This window comes from Heterodontus francisci, chromosome 27 (assembly GCF_036365525.1).
Source record: "Heterodontus francisci isolate sHetFra1 chromosome 27, sHetFra1.hap1, whole genome shotgun sequence".
NCBI classification, from domain to species: domain Eukaryota; kingdom Metazoa; phylum Chordata; class Chondrichthyes; order Heterodontiformes; family Heterodontidae; genus Heterodontus; species Heterodontus francisci.
Window position 1 is genome coordinate 70,355,567 of NC_090397.1, and position 14,373 is coordinate 70,369,939.

Genomic DNA, 14,373 nt, shown 5'->3' on the forward strand with positions numbered 1-14,373 from the left:
ATAGGAGCAATTATCAAACCAAAATTTGACATCGAGCCACATAGGGAGATATTAGGCCCGATGGCCATAAACTTAGTCAAAAGAAATAGGTTTAAGGAGCACCTTAAAGCAGGTGACAGAGGGGTAGAGAGGCCAAGAGGTTTAGGGAGGGAATTCCAGAGATCAGGGCCATGGCAGATGAAGGCTTGGCCGCCAATGTTGGTGTGCTTATTATCAGGAATACTCAAGAGGCCAGAATTTGCACAGAGCAGACATCTGCGGGGGGTGGGGGGTCTATAAAGCTGGAGGAGATTACAGAGATAGGGAGGGGTGTCGGGGCTGGAGGAGATTACAGAGATAGGGAGGGGTGTCGGGGCTGGAGGAGATTACAGAGATAGGGAGGGTTGAGACCATGGAGGGAATTGAGGCATAGCTTAACTGGGAGGCACTGTAGGTCAGTGAGGCTAACTGGCATGCGTTAGGACACGGGCAGCAGAGTTTGGAATGACCTCACATTTGTAGAATGTAGGACTAGGGAGGCTGGCCAGGTGAGCATTTGAATGATCAAACATCATATTGGGAAGTCTACAAAAATCTGTTTCCTTTCAATTAGCAGACTGTATAAAAAATACATTCTGAATATGCATGTATTAAATTTGCAGGCTAATTCTAATGGCGTTTTACTAAATGTATTTCTGCTTTTACGTAATTATCTTATTTGCAAATAAATCCTAACTATTAGTTTTAGCCAGAGTATAAATCGGACAGAATTGCATTTGCCACCCATCAGAGTTGACCAGAGCTGGCCATCCCATGTGGCCTTTGGTACAGAATACTAAAGGATAATTGTTAGTCTAATCTCAAGCTATCATATACATGCCCTGCTTAAATGTATAAGGTACAGTTCAAAGGAGACTCAAGCAATCTTCTTTGTTTTACTGTCAACACCAGTTAAAAGTATCGGGAGAAAGATGGATTGTAACATGCTCCAACACACAAGGAAAACAAACGTTCACTTCACCAGAGTCAGGTTGAAAGTTTCCTCCCAAATAATTAGCACCGGCAGCTTGTCGATTCACCCTTGATGAGGACCGGCCACAAAACTGATTGGGCATCCTAATGGCAACATTGGACAGACGGAGCAGACTCCTTGCTCACCAACCGAGTACACACTCAAATTAAAACTTGCTGCCTACACATTCCTCATCTATGTAATGATTTTTTGAATGCCCTGGCTAAATTCTGGATTGAGAAAACCCAGTGTTAAATTTTAAGATTGCAAATATAAAATTTTTAAATGTACAACTAAAGAATCAACATTTCCATATTATAGAACATGTTGGATAAATAATGCCTTTATTTAATGCACTTATTGAGTAATTGAAATGATTCCAAGCAGTTCACAAATTGATTTATTTTGAAGTGCAGTGCCTGTTATGAAGGCAAAATATTGTGTTGCTATGTTCAGTTGTTTGAATGAAGTTCAAAAAGCAGTGGATCCTTTAGAGACAAACCTCAAGACAAATATTTGGAACATAAATTACAGGCAAGACCGACATCTGTCAATGTTATTTGTTTGGTTCAGGTTTATAATGCACTCTTCCTAACCACATCAACAAAACCCAAGTTAATTTTGAATCAAATGCAGGAAATATTCCATCTCCCCCAGCACCACCTGCACCCCCTGCGAGACCAGGCACAAAATGGACAAAGCATCTGCCTGTGTATTGTGGTGCTTTGACCTGCCGACTTGCTAGTTCGAAACAGTTTCCTATGAGGCACTGTCACACATTGGCTTCATCTCATGGGATAAGGCCGCCTCCTTCTCATCTCCGAGATGAGCAGCTGTGAAACCTCTTAATTTTACAAAGCTCACTCATTAAAAAGGGACAAAAAAGGTTCAAGGCACCTGCTCTGTGACTGCAGCCAAGATGAATGGCCCAAAGAAATAGGAGATTTAACTCCATATGTACTTTTAGTGCTTAAGCTTGAAAAACACAAATATGAATTTTCAGAATATAACATATAATGTTGTATAATGTATACGAATTTGGAAATGTTCCTCTTGTTCTACTTTCTTTATTGATTCTGCCTCCTCAGCACCTGATTGACACCATACTGACGATTTTCTCCTGGGAGCATTCCTTTGAGTGCTGTCAATGTGTTTAGTGTGTACAGCCAACGGGCAGCGAGCTCATACAAGCTGAACAGGACAGTTTCTCCTTTCTCCAAGATGGAGAGCACTGTTGTAGTGTGGCAGCCACCATCTAAAAACATGGGGAAACTCTATCCTTAACAATCAGTGTGAGGAGAATGAACACATGCAAGGAACACTGCAAAGTCTGGGAAATGGAGCCACTCCGAGTTAACTGTTCCTTTCCCAGTGATCAGAGAATGGTGCGGACGGGGTAGGATTACAATGGCGGGGGGGGGGGGGGGGGGGGGAAAGAGAGGGGAAGGAATGTACCATGTTCCCGATGCAGTCTTATACCCCGCCATCTTAAATTACCTCAAAGTGCAGCATAGGTTTACTAGAATAAGACTTGGACTCCAAAGGTTAAATTTCAAGAAGAGATTACACAAACTAGGCTTGCATTCCCTGGAATTTAGAAGGTTAAGGGGTGATTTGGTCAAAGTTTACAAGATATTAAGTTGAACAGATATAGGGTAGAGAGAGAGAGAGATAGACACAGAGAGAGAGAAACTATTTTCGCTGGTTGGGGAGTCTAGGACTAGGAGGCAGAGTCAAAAACTTAGAGCCAGACCTTCCAGGGTAAAATCAGGAAACACCTCTACACGCAAAGGGTGGTAGAAGTTTGGAACTCTCCCACAAATGGAAACTGATGCTGGATCAATTGTTAATTTTAAATCTGAGATTAATCAATTTTTATTATCCAATGGTATTAAGGGATATGGGGCAAAAGCAGGTACACGGTGTTAGGCCGCAGATCAGCCATGATCTCACTGAATGGCGGGTCAGACTGGAGGGGCGAATTGGACTCCTCCTGTTCATATGTTTCTAGGATAGGCACAGGAACCTGTAGGCCCATGCAGGTGAGGGCCTACTTTACATGGGAAAAGTCATGGCCTGCTGATAACACCACTTTCACTTATGGGCTGGGTCAATCCTCACATCTCTACCATGGCATAAGTCTCTGGAGCATCCAGAAGAGGACAGTTAAAAACAAAATGTTATTCTTGCGTGGCATCCTTCTGGGTCAGGAGGAAGGGAGTGCTCACTAGGAGCCCTCAGAGCTCCCCATCCCAGCTCCAAAATGGTCACCTAAATTCCCTCACCGCACCACGCTGGGGACCATTCCCTCATATTCACTGGTTAAATCCTTACTCTTTGACCAAGTTTTTGGTCATCTGACTTAATAACTCCTTTTGTGGCTTGGTGTTATATATTGTTTTATAATGCTCCTGTGAAGAACGTTTTATTACGATAAAAGGCGCTATATAAATGTTACTTGTTGTTGTCTACTCTTATCCTCCTCGGTTTTATTTAATTGCCAGCAGCTCAAATTACTTGAGTACTATTGCTGCTGAAAGCATTTAATGACAAAGCACAGTTTATAAATTAGAAGTGGAACGCGGAGTGTCTGCAAAAGCGCATTTTTTCAAGTAATGAATATAAAACAGGGTTAGCTTTCCTCGCCAAGCAAGAATGGAAGATTATGTCTGACTACTCGAGGACAATAATTCTCCAGGTTCACTTCCCGATTATTATTTTTTTATTATTCGTTCGTGGAATGTGGGCATCGCTAGCTAGGCCAACATTTATTGCCCATCCCTAATTGCACTTGAAATAAGTGACTTGCTCAGCCATTTAAGAGGGCTTTTTAAGAGTCAACCACATTGCTGTGGGTGTAGAGTCACATGTAGGCCAGACCAGGTAAGGATGGCAGATTTACTTCCCTAATGGGCAATAATGAACCAGTTGGGTTTTTGCAATAATCGACAATGGTTTCATGGTCACCATTAGACTAGCTTTTACATTTTTTTTTATTAATTGAATTCAAATTTCACCACCTGGATTCAAACCCATGTCCCCAGAACATTAGCCAGGGCCTCTGGATTACTAGCCCAGTGACATTACCACTACACCACTGCCTCCCCCTATCCAATTCAGTTCAGGCCAATCAGTCATAGAGAGACACCATGCATCCTATACTGTGGCTTCCCAAAAAAATCCTGTGCAATCTACAGCTGGGAACTACATCTTTTAAAAATTGGTCCCTAATTGATGCCAATCAAGAACCAGGATATTGAAGGATGATCTGGTTGTGCCATGAGGAGAGATTGACCTAGAATCATAGAATGGTTTAGTTTTTAGTTTAGAGATACAGCACTGAAACAGGCCCTTCGGCCCACCGAGTCTGTGCCGACCATCAACCACCCATTTATACTAATCCTACATTAATCCCATATTTCAACCACATCCCCACCTGTCCCTATATTTCCCTACCACCTACCTATATTAGGGGCAATTTATAATGACCAATTTACCTACCAACCTGCAAGTCTTTTGGCTTGTGGGAGGAAACCGGAGCACCCGGAGGAAACCCACGCAGACACAGGGAGAACTTGCAAACTCCACACAGGCAGTACCCAGAATTGAACCCGGGTCGCTGGAGCTGTGAGGCTGGGGTGCTAACCACTGCACCACTGTGCCGCCCATGGTATAGGTGGTCATTTGGCCCATCATGTCCGCACTGGCTCTCTGCAAAAGCAACTCACCTAGCCCACTCCCCAGCTGTTTCCCTCTAGCCCTGCATTTTATTTTTTGCATCTTCAGGTGCACACCCGATTCCCTTTTGAAGGCCACAATTAAATCTGCCACCAGCACAATCTCAGGCAGTGCATTCAGATTTGATAGAGGTGTTCAAAATCATGGAGTGTCTGGACAGACTAGATACAGAGAAACTGTTCCCATTGGCAGAAGAATCAAGAACCAGAGGACACCAATATAAGGTGAATGGCAAAAAAAACAATGGTAACATGAGTATACTTCTTTACACAATGAATGGTTAGGATCTAGAATGCCATTTGGAAGTCCATGTACACTACATTAACTGCATTACCCTCATCAAACCTCTCTGTTACCTCATCAAAAAACTCAATCAAGACAGTTAAACACACTTTGCCTTTTAAAAATCCACGCTGGCTTTCCTTAATTAATCCACACTTGTTCAAGTGACTGCTACTTTTGTCCTGGATTATTGTTTCTAAAAGCTTTCCTAACACCAAGGTTAAACTGACTGGTCTGTAGTTGCTGGGCTTATTCTTATACCGTTTTTTTGAATAAGGGTGTAACATTTGCAATTCTCTGGCACCATCTCTGCATCGAAGGAGATTTGGAAGATTCTGGCCAGCGCCTCTGCAATTTCCACCCTTACTTCCCTCAGTATCCTCAGATTCATCTCATCCGGTCCTGGTGACTTATTGGTTTTATATACAGCCAGTCTTTCTAATTCTTCTCATCAATTTTTAGCCCATTCAGCATCTGAACACCTCTTTCACTATGACTTTGGCAACGTCTTCTTCCTTGGTAAAGAGAGACGTAAAATGTTCATTTAATAACTCAGCCATGCCCTCTGCCTCCCTGTGTAGATCCCCTTTTTGGTCCCTAATCTGCCCCAACCCTCCTTTTACTACTCTTTTACTATTTAAATACTTCTAGAAGACTTTTGGATTCCCGTTTGTTAGCTGCCAGTCTTTTCTCATACTCTCTCTTTGCCTCTTATTTCCTTTTTCCTTTCCCACTTTCTATATTCAGACTGGTTCTTACTGGTATTATCAGCCTGACATCTGTCACACACACCCTTTTTCTGCTTCATAGAAACATAGAAAATAGGAGCAGGACTAGGGCATTCGGCCCTTCGGACCTGCTCCGCCATTCAAAAAAGATCATGGCTGATCGTCTAATTCAGTACCCTGTTCCCGCTTTTTCCCCCCCATATCCCTTGATCCCTTTGGTATTAAGAAATATATCTATCTCCTTCTTGAATATATTTAATGACTTGGCCTCCATTGCCTTCTGCGGTAGAGAATTCCACAGGTTCACCACCCTCTGAGTGAAGAAATTTCTCCTCATCTTGGTTCTAAATGGCATACCCCATATCCTGAGATTGTGACCCCTGGTTCTGGACTCTCCAGCCATCGGGAACATCCTCCCTGCATCTAGTCTTGTACGAATTTTATAGGTTTCTATCCCCTCTCATTCTTCTAAACTCTAGTGAATATAGGCCTAGTCGACCCAATCCCCCCTCATACGTCAATCCTGCCATCCCAGGAATCAGCCTAGTAAATCTTCATTGCACTCCCTCCATGGCAAGAACATCCTTCCTCAGATAAAGGAGACCAAAACTGCACACAATATTCCAGATGTAGTCTCACCAAGGCCCTGTATAATTGCAGTAAGACATCCTTGCTCATGTACTCAAATCCTCTTGCAATGAAGGCCAACGTACCATTCACCTTCCTAATTGCTTGCTGCACCTGAATGCTTGCTTTCAGCGACTGGTGTACAAGGACACCCAGATCTCGCAGCACCTCCCCCTTTCCCAATCTATCACCATTCAGATAATAATCTGCCTTTCTGTTTTTACAACCAAAGTGGATAACCTCACATTTATCCACATTATACTGCATCTGCCTTGCATTTGCCCATTCACCCTACTTGTCCAAATCACATTGGAGCCTCTTTGCAACCTCCTCACAGCTCACCTTCCCCCACCCCCGCCCCCACCCCCCAGCTTTGTCTCATCTGCAAACTTGGAAATGTTACATTTAGTTTCCTCACCCAAGTCATTAAAATATATTATGAATAGCTGGGGCCCAAGCACTGATCCCTGCAGTACCCCACTAGTCACTGCCTGCCAACCGGAAAAAGACCCATTTATTCCTACTCTCTGTTTCCTGTCTGTCAATCAATTCTCAATCCATGCCAGTATATTACCCCCAATCCCATGTGCTTTAATAAGGTCCCACATAAGAGGATAGTTATCAAAAGCTTTCTGAAAATCCAAATACACCACATCCACTGGTTCTCCCTTATCTATTCTACTAGTTACATCCTCAAAAACTCCAGTAGATTTGTTAAGCATGACTTCCCTTTCGTAAACCCATGCTGACTTTGTCCAATCCCATTCATGCTTTCCAGGTGTTCTGCTATCACATCCTTTATAATAGACTCTAGCATTTTCCCCACTATTGATGTAAGGCTAACTGGTCTGTAATTCCTTGTTTTTTCTCTCCCTCCTTTTTTAAATAGTGGGGTCACATTTGCTACCCTCCAATCTGTAGGAACTGCTCCAGAGTCTATAGAATTTTGGCTTCATCTTAGGCTCCATCTCTTTTGAGATCTGGCTTTGGTTGCCCTATCTTTCCCCCCTCCTGGGAATGCACCTCAACTGTACCCAAACTATCTCCTCTTTAAAGGTGGCCTATTGGACACATCTCACACTGAAGAGTGCCTGCAGAGTCTCATCGACAGGTTTGCGGCTGCCTGCAATAAATTTGGCCTAACCATCAGCCTCAAGAAAACGATCATGGGGCAGGACGTCAGAAATGCTCCATCCATCAATATTGGCGACCACGCTCTGGAAGTGGTTCAAGAGTTCACCTACCTAGGCTCAACTATCACCAGTAACCTGTCTCTAGATGCAGAAATCAACAAGCGCATGGGAAAGGCTTCCACTGCCATGTCCAGACTGGCCAAGAGAGTGTGGGAAAATGGCGCACTGACACGGAACACAAAAGTCCGAGTGTATCAAGCCTGTGTCCTCAGTACCTTGCTCTATGGCAGCGAGGCCTGGACAACGTATGTCAGCCATGAGCGACGTCTCAATTCATTCCATCTTCGCTACCTCCGGAGAATCCTTGGCATCAGGTGGCAGGACCGTATATCCAACACAGAAGTCCTCGAGGCAGCCAACATCCCCAGCTTATACACACTACTGAGTCAGCGGCGCTTGAGATGGCTTGGCTATGTGAGCCGCATGGAAGATGGCAGGATCCCCAAAGACACATTGTACAGCGAGCTCGCCACTGGTATCAGACCCACCGGCCATCCATGTCTCTGCTTTAAAGATGTCTGCAAACGCGACATGAAGTCCTGTGACATTGATCACAAGTCGTGGGAGTCAGTTGCCAGCGTTCGCCAGAGCTGGCGGGCAGCCATAAAGGTGGGGCTAAAGTGTGGCGAGTTGGAGGCTTAGCAGTTGGCAGGAAAAAAGACAGAGGCGCAAGGGGAGAGCCAATTGTGTAACAGCCCCGACAAGCAAATTTTTCTGCAGCACCTGTGGAAGAGCCTGTCACTCTAGAATTGGCCTTTATAGCCACTCCAGGCGCTGCTCCACAAACCACTGACCACCTCCAGGCGCTTACCCATTGTCTCTCGAGACAAGGAGGCCAAAGAAGAAGAAGAAGATTGTTCCATTACAGTTTTGCCTGCCACTCGTTAATTTACCTGGGCCAAATCTGTTCTCACCCGACTGAAATTGGCCCTCGCCCAAGGAAAGTATTTTTTCTTTAGTAACTTCTCACCCTTTTCCATAGCTGACCGAACCTTATTATACGATGATCACTGTCTCCTAAATGTTCCCCGACTGACTATTGATCCAATTGACCCATCTCATTCCCGAGAGCCAGATCCAGCAATGTTCCCTTCCTCAGTGGGCCAGAAACAGACTGATCAAGAACATTCTCCTGAACACACTTTAAAAACTCTTCCCCCTCATTGATCTTTACACTAATTACCCGAATATAGACTGGAACAGTAATAAAGTCCCCCATTATCACTACTCACTTTTTACACCTCTGTAATTTCCTTGCAAATTTGCTCCTCTATATCTTTCCCACTAGTTGGTGGTTTATAGAATACATTCAGTAATGTATTGGCACCTCTATTGTTTAACTCTAACCAAATAGATAAAAGCAAAATACTGCAGATGCTGGAAATCTGAAATAAAAACAAAGATCTGAAAAGTGCTGAGTATTTCCAGCACTTTGTTTTTATTTCTAACCTGTCCTTGACCCCTCTCGGGCATCCTCTCTCTCCAGCCACTATAATAGTATCCTTAAATCAAGACTACTACCCCTCTTTCTTTCATTCTCGATCTTTCCTGAACACCTTGTATCCAGGAATAATTAGCATCCAGTCCTGCCCTTTTTTGAGCTAGGTCCCAGTTATTGCCAAAACATCGTACTCCCATGTGGTTACCTACGTCTGCAGTTCACCAGCCTTATTTACCACGCTTTGTGCCTTTACATACTTGCACAGTAAACCTAATATGGACCTTATTGCTTTCCATCTTACCGTCACCCCATCTAATACCTTACTATTCCTTAATCGTGCTGTCTTTCCCAATCCTTTGTGCACCTTGTTTCTCCTTTCTAAAGCTAAATCTGGTTCCCTTCCCCCTGCCGAGCTAGTTTAAACCCTCCCCAACAGCACTTGCAAACTATATCACCATCCACCACCACCTCCCCCACCCCCAAGGACATTGGTCCTGGCTCTGTTGAGGTGTAACCTGTCCAGTCTGTACAGGTCCCAACCTTGCCCAGAAGCAGTTCCAATGTCCCAGGCATATAAAGTCCTCCCTCCTGTACCATCTGTCCAGCATGCGTTCATCTGCTTTATCTTCCTATTTCTATACTCACTAGTGTGGACCCAGGAGTAATCCAGAGATTACTACCTCTGAGGTCCTGCTTGCTAGTCTGCTTCCTAGCTCCCTTAAATCTGCCTGCAGGAACTCATGCCTCTTTCTACCTATGTCATTGGCACTGATATGGACCCAAGCACTGACTGTTCACTCTCCCCCTCAGAGAGCTCTGCAGACACTCAGTGATATTCTTGACCCTGGCACCAAGGAGGCAACATACCACCCTGGATTCATGTCTGTGGCCCCAGAAATGTCAGTGTGTTCCCCAGACAATAGAATTCCCCATCACTGTTGCTTTCCCAATCTTCCTCCTGCACCCCTGTACAGTTGAGCCAGCTATGGTGCCTTGGACTAGGCTCTGGCTGCACTCCCCGAAAGAAACCATTGCTGTCACCGGTATTCAGAACTTAATAGCAGCTGGAGAGTGAGATGCACTCAGGGTACTTCTGCACTACCTGCCTGGTCCTCCTGACTGCCTGTCAGTCACCCATTCCCTCTCTTAAGCTGCAAGGTAAGCACATTCAGAAACGTGCTATCCACGTACCTCAATGCACTCTCTCTTTCTCCACTGCTCCATTCATCACCACTGTGCTCTCAGGCCTTCTGCTGTTCGCTCAGTGCCCTCTCTCTTCTATCTGATGATATTTTGGCCAACACGGAGAGCTCCATGTGACTGATGGGATAACTCATTCCAGAAAAGTAGATTCACTGAAACCACTTGTTTTTGCTGACAGCATCCAACCAAATAAAAAACTCAAAGACTTGACAACATCAAGACGTTGCCATTAACTGATCCAGTTTACACTCAATCCCTAGTACCTTTTTACTTTTATTTTGTTCTGCGCTTTGGTTTTAACAACTTCATAAGCCTGTGATTTATAAACAGGGATCATTAAAGATAATGCACAGATGAAAATATTGATCTCTCCATATAGGAGGTTCTGCACAATAACAGGTCAGTTATCTGAAATGCACCATTCTGCATGAATGCCAAGCAGCAGAAATCCAACTTGGAGAGTGGGTGGGGGGTTGGGAGGTAGAAGTGCTTCTTGGAGATGCTTTGTTTGAGTAAGTAGCACAAATGAGACAGTTTAAAGTTAATCCTGCTGGGTCTTGAAGCAATTTAAACTGAATCATTGACATGGATTAAAAATAAATCCAGTAAAACCAATCTGTCTGGCTTCAGATCCATTTTTTAAAATTATAAATGAATTACCCACTAAGTCTACTATTTAATCAATAACTGACTCGCTTAAACGGCAGAATGTGAATTAGTTAATTCTCATGAGTGTGACGGTCTAAAAGGAATTGAAATGAGGATGTAACAATTTTTATCCAGCTGTATGTTCAAAGCTGTTCCCCTTGGTTAAAGCTGCACAAATCTTTTATTCTGACCTTTACACTGCAGGTCAGTTCCTGATCGCAGAAGTTGCAGTAGATGTTTGTACCAGTGATTATCTAAATTGGGAATGCGTTGATTAGTTTTTTAAAAATTCTTTCATGGGCTGTGAACATCACTGGCAGTGAAGGCAATTAAATGGGAAGTACTTTTCAACACACCCACTTAAAGCATTTCAGATTCTTAACTCTCTCCTGGCTTTATTGCATAATTCTTAGTTAGAGAGGCATTATGCGAGATGCTGGGGATAGAGAACAGCCAGAATAACCATGTCCATTCAGAAAATATACTCCTCCTCCCTCTAAGTCTGCCCCTTCTTTTCACAGAGGCACTGACTCAAGCTGGGACACTGTCCCAGGTCCCATAAGCAATGGGAGCCCACCGGTATCATAGAGGATGCGATACGTCTAAGCTTAGATAGACAATCAGCTCTTTGACAGCAAGGAAGCAGCCAAGCCAAGTCTGCTCCTGTTCTCACCTGATATGTACGCATGTGCCCTTCCCAGCGAGAGTCTTTGAAGTGTAACCAAGAGTGTGAACCCTGAAATTCTTCTCCCTCCAGACCTGCCACAAGCAAATGCTCCTGACTACAACAGCTTAAGCCCTCTCACACGGCAGAACTGTGAGCAGCAAGTTGATGCTTCTGCAATCCGCCTGATTGCAGGATGCCAGTAAGTGACGTCTGTTAGATTGCTGTTTTATGAAGAAATAAAAAAGTTTCTTAAAAAGTTACAGTTACACATTGTGCAACGAATTCTGGCAGTACACGACTTACTCTGATGCAGCAATGTACCAACATTTCTTGTTAAATATTTCCTTCTCCAATAATTTGTAGAATTGTATAAAGGATAATAGATGTGCTATGATGCAGAGCACTCCCAAAGTTTGAATGTTACAGCGGATTAGAAGAATGGTTCAATTATCTTAATTCCTGGAAACATTCCCAAACTATTTTTCATTGTTTATGAAATATTGCAGAAAACATACTATCTGCTTTCACTGTGGGTTGTGTTGTGTGAGATGTGCTGTGTGGGTCGAGCAGAGCAGTACTTGTCTTACACTGATGACCTTTTTTCTAATATTACAACATTCGGCTCAAGTTGCAAAAGCATCAGCTGATACAGAAAGACTCACTATTTTGCAAAGATATAACGAAATGGCTGTGAATGACACTTACAAAGTGTCCAGCACTGTATTTCAAGGCTGTGGCCAATTCAAGTACAAACCTTATCATTCACTCACGTTACAGACTGATAAACCTTTTCATAACTTGATGAAAATCAAAATGTGGTATTGCACAGGACATCATTGTGACTCTCCTTCTTTATTAAAATCAACTTTGCCAAACATTAAGGTGGGTGCGTCCTATTAACATACATAGTGAGCATAGAACTGATTTGTATCAGCAACAAAACTCAGCCAACATTATCTGTACTAAAAGGAAATTTCTTGTTTCATTTTTCTATTTCTGCCATTTTGTGATAATTATTTTCCTGTACGTTTTCATGTTCTTCTAAATACTGCATTCTTCCAATTGAATTCAATCACAAACAATAAATCACAACTTTGTGAATTATGAGCTATCAGAGGCTGTTCCATTATCATGGTGTATTTTTCCACAGATGTGTGGGCTGCATGTTTTCTCGTGACCAGAGATCTCAGTTTGGATGGGATATTAAACAGAGACTCCCATCTGCTCTCTCAGATAGATGTTAAAAAAAATCCCATGGCACTATTTCAAAGAAGAGCAGGGGAGTTCTCCCCTGTGTCCTGGCCAATATTTATTCCTCAACCATCACTAAAACCAGATACTGTGGTCATTATCGCATTGCTGTTTGTGGGAGCTTCCTGTGCACAAATTGGCTGCCATGTTTCCTGTATTAGAACAGTGACTACATTTCAAAAGTACTTCATTGGCTGTAAAGCCCTTTGGATATTTCGAGGCTGTGAAAATGCAAGATAGTTCATTCTGGAGAGATGATAAATGGAGAAAAGTTGCTTTCCCCAAAACTAAATGGAGTGAGTCAGTCCACAGTGCTGTGACATGCTTCCTAATGGTCAGCTCAAGGGTAACAGAAATACCATTTGGCACTGTTCATTTATTTAGTTTCATCCTCCACCCTCCCCCAAAGGCAGGGCTATAGTCGTGTGGGCACCTGGCAGCCTCCTCTATCTTGACCAGGTGAGCATTCATGTGTAAGCTTAGACAGTGGGTGTCCTAGGCTGTTCCACTACAGACGTATCACAGACAAGCCGTATCCTGTTTTTTTTCGCCTGTGCACACATGCTCATGGGTATATGGAAGCATAGTGTGACTGGATTAGTAATCCAGAACATCTGGACTAATGTTCCAGAGACACGAGTTCAAATCCCACCATGGCAGCTGGGGAATTTAAATTCAGTAAATTAAAAGGAAAGTATGCATCAGTAATGGTGACCATGAAACTAAATCAGATCGTCATAAAAACCCAAATGGTTCATTAACGTCCTTCAGGGAGGGAAATCTGCCATCTTTACCCAGTCTGGCCTGCATGTGACTCCAGACCCACAGCAATGTGGTTGACTCTCATTTTCCCTCTGAAATGGGCTAGCAAGCCACTCAGTTGTATTTAAGTTGGCAGCTCACCACCACCACCTTCTGAAAGGGATAGGCAACAAATGCTGGCCTTGCCAGCGATGCCCACATCCTGTGAAATGATGGGAGGTCCAATGGATAGCGATTAGGAGAGTAACATTGGCTAATTTGTTTTATTGCCCTTCTCTAACTCAAGTTTACAGCAGTTTTCTTCACTGTGGTATTTATAGATGTAATAGGATCAATCGCCACTTGCTGTACTGGCGTAAAACTAGCATTGTGGATTGGCTGCCTGGAATTGTAAATGCCAATTTCCCTTGAAATCACTGGAAATGTAAATTGAATTTTTTTTTTTAAATATATACTGGGAGCTCGATCTGTTCCAGTGGTTTTACATCAGGGCAACAAATCGCAAATCTATTGCAATATGTTGGGCACAATATTATCAAATAAATTTATTTGTTTCCAAGATGTGGCCAAAGCTGGCTGCTTAGAAAAAGGTGGAGGATGAGCTTTTTGAGTGTCTCTTGTTTTCATAACTCAGTGGCTTTCTCGGCCACTTCAGAAGCCATTCTGAGTTAACTGAGCGTCTGGGACTGGGGTCATGTCTAGTCCACACCAGATATGGGATAACATGATACAAACAGCGGCGCAGTGGTTAGCACCGCAGCCTCACAGCTCCAGCGACCCGGGTTCAATTCTGGGTACTGCCTGTGTGGAGTTTGCAAGTTCTCCGTGTCTGCGTGGGTTTC

The 14,373-nt window shown here is 43.5% G+C and overlaps 1 protein-coding gene and 1 long non-coding RNA gene across 5 annotated transcripts in view; one reads left to right on the forward strand and one right to left on the reverse strand.

Moving 5' to 3' along the window:
- LOC137384900 (protein FAM107B-like) overlaps positions 1 to 14,373 on the reverse strand; it is a 146,283-nt gene that overhangs the window by 65,490 nt on the left and 66,420 nt on the right. Inside the window, exon 1 of one of the 4 annotated variants that reach the window (XM_068059578.1) lies at positions 11,525 to 11,677. The exons of the other annotated variants lie outside the window; for them this stretch is intronic. The gene's annotated coding sequence lies outside the window, so the exon portion shown is untranslated. Of the gene's footprint in view, positions 1 to 11,524; positions 11,678 to 14,373 lie in introns of those variants that run through there. 4 annotated transcript variants of the gene reach the window in all.
- The window catches only part of LOC137384901 (uncharacterized), a 123,165-nt gene that overhangs the window by 33,557 nt on the left and 75,235 nt on the right, over positions 1 to 14,373 (forward strand). The window lies entirely within an intron of this gene.